The 11814-nt window shown below is 38.5% G+C and overlaps 1 protein-coding gene across 1 annotated transcript in view; it reads left to right on the plus strand.

Moving 5' to 3' along the window:
- Window positions 1-11814, plus strand: part of LOC145483332 (monocarboxylate transporter 10-like) — a 117942-nt gene that overhangs the window by 53032 nt on the left and 53096 nt on the right. The gene's annotated exons all lie outside the window — the stretch shown is intronic.

Genomic DNA, 11814 nt, shown 5'->3' on the forward strand with positions numbered 1-11814 from the left:
TCTGTTGTCGATTTAACATTGTCTTTGTAGTTTGAAGTGTTCCACATTCAAAGCTCACGCTACTCAACATGCAACATAATTTAATTTCTGAACATACATGTTTTCCGTATCCAACCGGAAGCCAGTCAATCACAGTAAATTTAGACTCGGCAATCTATCAAATTTGCCTGAGGCAGGTCACTCTACCCCAGACAGTAATTATAGCGTCGTATTTCATTCTTGCACGCAACACTAATCCAACGGTAATGATTTCATTGTACTTTCAGTGTAGAACGAAATGTACCACATGGATATATTTAAACATCCTATGGAGTTAACTAACCAATATTTTCTGAAAATAATTATCAGAAAAATTGAACTTAGCACATGTAAGCTTATTCTCGATACAGTGATGATTTATCATGATAATTTATGTAAGGACTTGGAACACGGAGAGGCTTTCGTTTGGCGAAAGTAAAGAGCAACTTTCATCGTTTTTTAAAAAAAGGTTTCAAGGTGAAGTATATAAGAAATTCAGGGAGAAAAAAGAAAAAATAATAAGAAAAGAATCGTTCCCATTGTCTTGCTGTTTTACAATTGCAGGACAGTTGCAGGACATGTTTTATTTTTATTTTTCGTCGTAAAACGCAATCCGTTTACAACAACGTACATTGCTTAAATTAACCGCGAAATTAATTCATGTATAATTAAGATCTCATTTCTGACATAGTGAAATTCATCTGCGCGGTAAACGAAAACACTGTTCCATGACAGAGTGTGCAGGGACAGTCGCAAGGACAAGTGTTAAAGAAGTTTTGTTGTATTAACGTTACGCTGAGAGCGGACTCCCGTCCGTAATACGGCTGTCTATTCAGCTACGCTGCTTTCATGAATCCAACTGATAAAACGGCTGTTTTTTTTTTTTATTTGTAGTGTAAGTTTAATTGTAATTGTTGTAATTGTTCGACCAAATTAAAAAAAATAATAAAATAAAAAATAAAAAAATAAACACAGCACTGCTACACTGGCCTGACTCGACATTGCCGCGTTATGGTCTTACAGTGCCCTTTCCTCGCTCTACCAATGCAAGGCGAAGTTGTTGGAAAATTAATTCAAATGCTAATCCAGGACTTAAATTTAAGTCATATCTATAACTTGGAAAACGGAATTAAAAGTTAATTTGACGCTAAGCTACGATGGACATCTATCCCCTCTGGGTATTGGAGGGAAGAACAGCAACCATCCGCTTGAATTCGTGCCATCAATATTTTCCTGGTCTCCGTGTGAACTACACCAACAAGCTGCAGCTTCGTAAGTCGTTTTGGGGGTTGCAGATGTAATATATCAAACACGAGAGACGGTGTTTCATCGGGATATCCAAACACCGAGAAGGGAGTTGAAAATACGACGCGCATCGAAGTATTTTTGACGAAATTCAAGGTGTTTGGTTAGCCGATGAAATACTGTCTCGAGTATTTGATATATCTTCTCAATCGAAAGGAAAACTAAGGAGTAAACAGACAAGTAAAATCATCAAATTCTGTGCTAATTAAGACCGGGTATCCAAACCTCCTTCACGGTTTTGATTTTCTTTGTTTTGACTTGATGAATTGTTAATGAGTTTGAGAAAGACAGATCTTTCTTCAAATCTGTAGCAAATCAGTGCTTGCAGTTTTTACTCTGTTTCTGCTTCGTATACTTATTTATTGCACGCCATTTTTCATAGCAACAAGCCTCAAGTGCTACAAGTGCTACAGTGAAACGTCTTGGAATCAGTGCGACGATAACGGAGAGACAGTCACGTGTCCTGAAGAACACGAAGAAGCGTGCTCTAAGGTGTTCTATAATCATGACAGAAAAACTCACACAAAGTTCTGTGAGATAAAATCACAGTGCACGAGTACAAGTCATGAGAAGACGCACACGGCTTGTACTGTAAGTATCCCGGAGAGCTCCATACAATTCCTTATACTTTTAGTACAAGAAATATTTAAGCATTATCTTAGGGCGCTCCAGGTTTCTTCACCCTATGATACCAACGAGGTGTTATAATCTGTTATGCCGACGATCGTCTGTCAGAAAAATATTAATTTTTGAAAGTAAACCAGAGACGAACAGCGGCGCACACCGGCTTACATATGTCAACGAGCAATTAAATGCAGTGTGCTGTGTGAGTCATTCGTGACGCTCTACAATCTGGAATAAAAGCATTATTAGATCATGTCCAAAAGAACGTGAGCAGTGGGGAAAAACATGGAAGGAAAAAAGACGTGAGAGAGGAAGGGCAACGAATGTTGAAACTACGGCGAGGGCGGAAATCCTGATAAAACAAGTGTTCGCGCAAATGATGTACGAATTACCAGAATTTAATGCACAACACGAAATCATCCTCTCCTTCTCTACTCAAACCAAGATTTACGATCTGAACTAAAAGATAACCAGGAGCCTACAAACGCATGCTCAAGTAAAGAGACGCGCAAGGGCCGACTAACATTTCTTGCTTACTCCATCAAAGTCATCACGATCAACGCTGAGCTTGCATTGAGATGCTTGTCCGGAAGTAAAGGGACGCTCGATTCATCAATCTAAAACAGATCTTGGAATTAAGCCGAAATGATCTGGGAGCGAACTACACTTAACAATTTTCTAAAAAATAACGCATCACACTCTTTCTTTTTTTCATAAGAATATTGTTTTTCCGGCCCATGCTGAATACTCCTATTTTTCTGCTGATTTTAGGCTGAAAATATTATTATAATATTCCTAACTTATGACATTTACGTAACAATTACAAGTGCTCCATTGCCGTTCATTGCAATCAGTATGGTCAAAATGTCATGTCATACGACAAGAAAGAATTTATCATGAAAAATTTTGCTGTTTAGCTCATGTCTTTTGCATTGTACATATTTTTTACTGCACAAACACATTACATGTACCGCTCATCATTAAACATTTGGCTATCGCTAGTGAAGAGTGTTTCGTTTGTTGGCTAGTTTTGCCGTTTAGAGAAAGGAATAATTTTATACAGTTAAGTAAAAACATCATTGTATTGTTTTTACAGATTTTCAACGCATGAAATTGTATTATTTTCACAATTTCAGCCTCAGGTTTATTCTTAAAATATTCTTTAAATTTCGCAAATTTCAGCCTCGATATTCTTATAAAATATATTCTTTAAAAAAGAAAGAGTGTATATGCACTACTTGATGAATTTCATTTATAGTCACAAACACCTTTATCTTGATTGTAAATAAATAATCTCTAATTCATCTATAAATTTATCTTTATTTGAGTCTCCACAATTAGTTATCTAAGCTTAATACTCCGAACAGTCTTTTTGCCCTCCGCTATTGAGAAGAAATGTCACACAATTACATAGCCGCGGGAAAAGTTAGGGCCCGGGGTGAGGAATCAATTAGTACAAAAAGCAAAGTTTGTCAGTACTTTAAGTGACCTCGCACGGCTACCAATGACTTCAAGGTGTTCGCACGCGCTGCGAAAACAGACCTTAAAATTTCGAAAGTAACGACCGAGAGTGGTGAAACCCTCCCACATCCCCAGAAAATAGTGGAATCAAGGATCAAAAGTATAATTTATTCTTCCTATCAATTAAGAGCGGCAAACTGATGACGATACAACAAGGGAAGGTACAGTGTAACGCTTACTATGAACATTAAGAAACGTCATGTTGCGCAGTGTTAAAACAAAACCTGTAAAATTTTTCTCAAGTAACAGGAACTAACAGAAACTTTTCTTCAAATTATAATTACTTCAATCAACAACTTCATCACATTACTAAAAGGAGGACGTTAAAAGGAACGTTTCTTGAAATTAAAATTGAAAACTTAACCAGCACACCGAGACATATTTAAGGGCCTGTTTACAGGGAGAGAGGTCTACTCCAGCAAGCGTGTTAACCCTAGCTGGAGGGCAAAAGATAGCCCGGGTTTACAAGAAAAAATTTGGTGTAACCCTACAACCCGAGCGCGGGACAACTTAATGCGCGATTACACTCAAAGGGTCTGGAAACAAGTAGAAAGTTAACCCAGGTAGGCGGGTTAACCCTACCTGGAGTGTTTACAAGGGAAAAAGTTAGCCCGCCTGCCAGGGTAACCCTAGCACACAGATAGGGTAAACCGCCTACTCGTTTAACCCTAGCTAGCTGCCTTGTAAAGACGACGAAGAAAACAAGAGAAAATGTGTGAGTGCTAGGGTAACCCTCTCTCCTTGTAAACAGGCCCTAAGAATGGTCTACCTGATGAAGAGCCCACCCAAAAGGCAGCAACCACGACAGCGACATAAATTTGAACTGGAACACGAAGGATTTCATCTCATGTTTTAAAAAACTGTTTTCACGAGTTTAATACACCCATAGAGAAATACATGCTGCCCTGTTCCCATACCTTTTGGAAAAAGCCCCAAGGTAGCAGCGAGTTCCGTCTAACTTAAGTAGAAAAAGAATCACCTTTGAACACAGCCTCAAAGTTACTTAGCCTCAGATGTAATGAAGGATCGGCTGTACAGTGGCGCGAGTGGTGTGTAATTCTTATGAAAAATGCTTAAAGCTGCCTCTAAGACCGTCGGTTTTTATCAGAGTCAGAGCAGCTCAAAGACCGTCTTTGAGACCTTGCCTTGCCGATTTTGTGAGACAGTTAAAATTCTAACAAAGCACCTCAGTGCTTAAAATAACGCGCAGAGATCCACTTGTTTTTCAATTGTTTGTTTGTCTTTGCTGGGCGTAATTTACTCAAGGCCTTTAACTTGACAGAATTTACCCATTAATGGACAACAACAACAACAATCTTTTATTTAAACACGACTTTTGTTTAAAGCTAGACTGTTCAGGGCCCTCTATTTTCTGGTATAATGATCATCCTTATGGCTTTTTTATGGCTTTTTAAAACTTTATCATTACTATTATTGTTGTACATGTAGTATTTGCCATTAAATTGTAATTAAAAAAATATAAATATTTTTATTCGATTGGTTGTGTAACGATATGATGATGATGGTTTATTCGCCACTTTACATTAGCTTTAATGGACTATAATACGACCTCATTTTCTACATTCATCAGATAAGTTGTTTTTGAGTATAACTTTTTCCAGTATGTGACTTCAGTGTTATGGCTGTTAAAAACTTAAGAGAAGGGGTCAACATTTCACGATGAAAGATTCAATAAGAGTAATAAATATCAGTATACTTGCTTGTCATACGCACTGATATAAATATTTCACGGTTACAGTTTACTACCTTTAGGTGAGACAAATTGATATTGTAACAGCCGAACAATGTTATTGCTGGCATGACATTAGAATCTCTCAGTTACACTACACTCATGGGTGTGCCACCTAAAGTGTAGCCTAATAACGTTATTGCTGGCATGACATTAGAATCTCTCAGTTACACTACATTCATGGGTGTGCCACCTAAAGTGTAGCCTATTAATGTTATTGCTGGCATGACATTAGAATCTCTCAGTTACACTACACTCATGGGTGTGCCACCTAAAGTGTAGCCTATTAAAGTGCACCTAACCCCCCAAATTTTTTTTCGCTAGAACGAATCTACTTATTATTTGAAATAGTTCTGCGAAGAAAATTTTTGGATTCCGTTAAATCCTCGATTTTCTGTGCCACAACGAAATCTCGAAAATAGCTCCAAAACACCGCCATTTTGTTTCACGACCGAGTTTGAGGAGAATGGGTCCAGCGGCTCTTGTGACGTCTACCCAGGAAGGTTGGATATCTCATTTCCTCTCATCTCCTTCAGGATGGTGCAATACACATTCGAAAAGTGTGCAGAAACGCCTTCCAGAGGTGCTATCAGCTGTTGCAGCAATATTCCAGATTTAAAGAAAGGTATACTGTACAATTTACTGGCGATGATCAGCTAATGGTGCAATAAAGACGTAAACGATGGTTGATTTTGTCGAACCGCAACAAGCGAACTGAATCTGTGAGAACCATTGAAGAACTCTCACTGGAATTTGTTCCGCAGACTTTCAAACGCTGTTTTCATAAATTTTCTGCTTAAAGCTAACCAGCAATTTGTAGAAATACCACCAACAACCTATATCTTCCAATTCCGCAGTATTTATAACATAACCGGCAAAGTTGTGTGATCCGGTCATGATCAAGAAGCGTTATACTGATACGTAAATAGATCGCAACTGTACGCCGCTAACCAACACTTATTTCTCTTTCGATTTAGATGAAAGTCGAAGATTAATCCTCTAGAATTACATGATAACAAAATTGTTAGACTCACAGAGTTTTTCGAAGGTTTGGAAATCAGCAGTGTGACAAAGATTCTGTGCAATAGCGTCGAAAATATGACCACGTAACATTATCTGCGGACCGCTTAGGGAACACATCCTTTTCGCTTATCCGACGAATTTCACTGCAAACTTTGAGAACAATTTACATTGGTTATTTGGAGTTACGACTTAAAACGTGTGACAATGTGAAATCGGTAATTGTATGAAATGTTTCCTTCCGCCTTGCTTCTCGCAGCTTCAAAAATACAGGTCCAAACAATACGATTTTCAATCGATCAAAGCCAATGTTTTGGAGGTCATCAAGTCTCGAAAACTGCAACATGTACGTCGCTCTTATAAACATGAAGTATTCAACTGAAAGTAAAACACAAACTGGATTTAACAGAACCTTGACAAAATACATTCTCGGTAAGGACAAATGTAAACGGGCTATAAACACGCGTGGGAATCTTATATTTAGTTGACGAAATTACCATCCAAAGCAGTCCTTGAGTTTTCTTTCCTGCTGTTTGTTTGCCTGCTCCTCCACTTCGTATCTAGCTTTCCATTCCTAATATACAAGCAGCTCGTCCACAAAGATGTCTTCCCCGTCGTCGCTTGAAATATTGCAAATTGCTCTCTAAGCTCTAAGCAGTGAGTTCACAGTTGTCGAACGTGCTCGATCGAAGTTTATTTCGGAGCCTTCCGAATCGAAACTTAACTCTGACTCCAGTGACGAAAAAGAAATGATTCTGAGACAAAACTTGGACGTTTTAGTCCCAAAATACATCGGAACGATTAGTTTTGCATTCTATTTTCTTGAGCAAATACAGTGAGTTGACTGAGGCGCTATTGTGTTTGGTTCCTGGGTAGACGTCATCAGGTACCGCCGCCCCAGACTCCCTAAAACGCGGTCGTGAAACTCTTAATCGCGACTTTGAAAGGGCATAGAAAATCGAGGATTCAACCAAATTCAAAAATTTCTTCGCCCAAATGCTTCAAATAAAGTCTAGATTTGTTTTAGCGAAAAAAAAATTTTGGGGTTAGGTGCACTTTAATGTTATTGCTGGCAAGACATTAGAATCTCTTGGTTACACTACACTCATGGGTGTGCCACCTAAAGTGTAGCCTAATAATGTTACTGCTGGCATGACATTAGAATCTCTCGGTTACACTACACTCATGGGTGTGCCACCTAAAGTGTAGCCTATTAATGTTATTGCTGGCATGACATTAGAATCTCTTGGTTACACTACAATCATGGGTGTGCCACCTAAAGTGTAGCCTAATAATGTTATTGCTGGCATGACATTAGAATCTCTCGGTTACACTACACTCATGGGTGTGCCACCTAAAGTGTAGCCTAATAATGTTATTGCTGGCATGACATTAGAATCTCTCGGTTACACTACACTCATGGGTGTGCCACCTAAAGTGTAGCCTAATAATGTTATTGCTGGCATGACATTAGAATCTCTTGGTTACACTACAATCATGGGTGTGCCACCTAAAGTGTAGCCTAATAATGTTATTGCTGGCATGACATTAGAATCTCCTGGTTACACTATGCTCATGGGTGTGCCACCTAACGTGTAGCCAATTAATGTTATTGCTGGCATGACATTAGAATCTCTCGGTTACACTACACTCATGGGTGTGCCACCTAAAGTGTAGCCTATTAATGTTACTGCTGGCATGACATTAGAATCTCTTGGTTACACTACACTCATGGGTGTGCCACCTAAAGTGTAGCCTATTAATGTTATTGTTGGCATGACATTAGAATCTCTTGGTTACACTACTATCATGGGTGTGCCACCTAAAGTGTAGCCTAATAAATGTTATTGCTGGCATGACATTAGAATCTCTCGGTTACACTACACTCATGGGTGTGCCACGTAAAGCGTAGCCTATTAATGTTATTGCTGGCATGACATTAGAATCTCTCGCTTACACTACACTCATGGGTGTGCCACCTAAAGTGTAGCCTAATAATGTTATTGCTGGCATGACATTAGAATCTCTTGGTTACACTACAATCATGGGTGTGCCACCTAAAGTGTAGCCTAATAATGTTATTGCTGGCATGACATTAGAATCTCCTGGTTACACTATGCTCATGGGTGTGCCACCTAACGTGTAGCCTATTAATGTTATTGCTGGCATGACATTAGAATCTCTCGCTTACACTACACTCATGGGTGTGCCACCTAAAGTGTAGCCTAATAATGTTACTGCTGGCATGACATTAGACTTTCTTGGTTACACTACACTCATGGGTGTGCCACCTAAAGTGTAGCCTAATAATGTTATTGCTGGCATGACATTAGACTCTCTTGGTTACACTATACTCATGGGTGTGCCACCTAAAGTGTAGCCTATTAATGTTATTGCTGACATGACATTATAATCTCTCGGTTACACTACACTTCTGGGTGTGCCACCTTAAAGTGTAGCCTAATAATGTTATTGCCACCTTAAAAACATTATTATTTAATTTTTTCTATTTTGGTTGTTTTTTGGTTATCTTTTGGTCATCATCTTAATTCAACTTACAATGTTTTTATTAGAGCACATGTGTACATGAGGACAGGACTGATAGATGGTTACTCCATTTTAAGTCAGATTTTTTGCTGTGTTTAAATCTGTGTAAGGTCTTCTACAGCTTTTCCATGAAAAGTGCTTCAAATGAATGCCTTCAATTTTGTTAGGAATTTCCTGTTCAGCTGGACACCTATAAATGTATTAAGTTGTCTGCCAGTTAGCAACCACATAGCAAATTGAATAGTGTGAATAATACTATACATTAACACATAACCATTATTGTCCATTTTTGACGCCTGACTCAACAGACTTATTAAGTTTATGGTTAGTGATAAACCAATCATAATATGGGCTGCTGATAAAAATCAATTATAACATTTGAGTAAGTGCTGCATTATTATATATAGAATATTGTCTGTTTTTAACCTGGTAAAAAGTGGTGAGATCAAATCCAAAGGAACCCCGGAAAACATAATTATGAAAGAGAGATTTTCACGGTTTTTTCACGCTATTTTAATTTGGGAGGGCAAACAGGGCAAAAACTGCAGTAAATGTATGGGGAAAATAGAGAATCTTAAGACTAACAACCTGAAATATTTTTCAGTAAATTAAAAACAAAGGTTACAGGGTAAAACAATTTGTAGATCATATGATAAGTGGGAAGTTGCCTCGCTAGAAAAGCCATAATTAAGTTTTTCATTTTTCAATAGTCTGAAAAATAGTGTGAGTCGCAATTCGCAAGAAAATTTAGAGACATTTGTAAACAAAATTTAAAAGTGCCTATCCTTGCATCACAGGAAATCTATTTTCATCACATTTGACTAAGGAAACCCTTTAGATCTGCTGTGTATCTGTTCCTTGTAACGCATAAAACATTCAGGAAGTCACTGACTCTCAACTTATTAGGCAGCAAACTTTAAACTTTTCCCATACATTTACTGCAATTTTTACTGTGTTTGCCCCTCAAATTAAACAAGGTGACCTCTTAACATGATCATTGTCTTCATCAACATAATTTATTTTAGGGAACCAACCACATTGATTATTTTCATCAGGAAACTAAAATCTTGGACAGAATAAAATGAGAAATAAAACCACCTATCCACCCGAATCAATGATAAATTCGCATTTTTCCATCATTAAAATGGGGGGAGTGGCGGTCTTAATTTTTCATTTATTTTGCCCTTGATTGCACTCAATATAACAATTTCTAAAATGACTGTCATTGCGGTCCACGATACCATCCCGTCCTTTCAATCAAAAGAAAATACATGTTAGCTGACCAAAGCTGCCCTCTGACTCTACTCCAGCAAAATCAACCCAGGCCCCCCATTGGCAAAAAAGTAACTTAGGTGCCTTAAGCGGGAAAATAAACTGAATTTGAGCTCTCGAAAACACAAGGTCAGCATTGGTCATGCTGTAATGGCCTTTGCCAATCAAAGCGCCACTAAAAGTGAAGTTATTACGGTACTTCCCCTCCAGCTAAACTCAAAAAACATTGTTCGCAAACTTACCCCTGTTCTTGACCATGTCCTTTTCGAACTGTGAGCAAATTAAATCCAGGTCGTTCAGGGTATTCTTTTGAAGTGCGCTCTTGGCAAGATGTTGGCGTGACAACATGGCCAGCAAACCAAATGAAGAAGCCACCACTTTAATTCCAAAGCTTTGCCACGATAACTGGAGCAATCGGCAAGGCAGGATCCAATTTCCACTCGTGCAAATTCGTCTGAAAACTTGCTACCACCGCTCTTTTCTTAAAAAAAATCTTTATCGGACTTAAGATGCAATCACATTCGTTTAGAACACACCGAGTTTTTTTCGAAGTAAAATCTGGATTGATGCCGCGAGCGAAAAGATAAAATCCCTTCCTTAGCACATTCTTCGATCGAAGGTCAACCGTGAACTCGCTTTAAGGTCGAGGCTGCAGGTCACGAGGTGAAATGTAAAACCTGTTTCTCCGTCACGGGAAACCATGCTTAGTTCAAATAACAACACTTTCCAGATGCCGAAGATACGTGAGATGACAGTCGCTGAAACCGCTTTAACAAGATTATAACGCCTGCAACAACCGCAAAACAAAAATCTCCGCGGGAGGAGATACTTACAGTAGACATCACTTGTGTCTTCTCATGAACCCAGTATGTAAAGCTGCCGAGGCTCATAAAGCCTATTGCGAGGTTCATTGCTACACTCCGCACGACCTGTGTAACGCTGGCTCAGCTACGGCGATCAGCGGGATCCTGCTGGTTGCATGCGCTGTGTTGTTAGTGGTTTCTCTATCGCTGGAAGAGATTTAAACCCATCAAGTCACTAGAAAAGGGAACTTGCATTGATGGAGGCTCGATTTGAATATTACTAAAATTCTCTTGAACTATTCATATTTTGGAAAAATAGAGAAACGATTTCTGGTTAAAAATTTGTTTAAAAACGAGCTTTCGACTACCAGTCTGTAGTCTTTAACGAGTAATAGATAGAAAGCGCGAACGTTAAAATATATACTAAGAAAAGTGTGAAAAAAAAACAAAATTATAATAAAAACAATAGAAATGCTTGTGTGCGAGTAAAAAATGCTAATTTTAGGTTCAAAATAAAATTGAATATTGTCTTGGTAATTGTTTCGCATTATTGTCAGCATGGTTCGTAATTGCTGTGTGCCAGGATTCCAAAGTTTTTCTAACACGGAAATTTCCCTTGTCAATCACGCGTGCATTGTCAAAGTCGATGGAATGGTCGTTCAACCAGGCATGGGAAGTAATGTTGGAACCTTTTAAATATTAAAGGTTTTTGTGTTTCTAATATGTTCTTTCTTCCTTGTTTGTAAACATCTACCAGTCTCACCGATATAACTCCACGGACAATCGGCGCATGGGATCTTGTAAACGACATTTGTTTGTAGTTCCGCGGGTGGTCTTGATTTCGGAGAAACAAACTCTTGTTGTAATGTCTTAAGGGGTCTGCTTGTATTCCATTGTTTCTTAGAAGTCTTCAGAGAGGTTCGGTTAGGCCTTTGATGTGAGGTAAAACTGCGA

The sequence above is a fragment of the Orbicella franksi genome, chromosome 4, assembly GCF_964199315.1.
Source record: "Orbicella franksi chromosome 4, jaOrbFran1.1, whole genome shotgun sequence".
NCBI classification, from domain to species: Eukaryota; Metazoa; Cnidaria; class Anthozoa; order Scleractinia; family Merulinidae; genus Orbicella; species Orbicella franksi.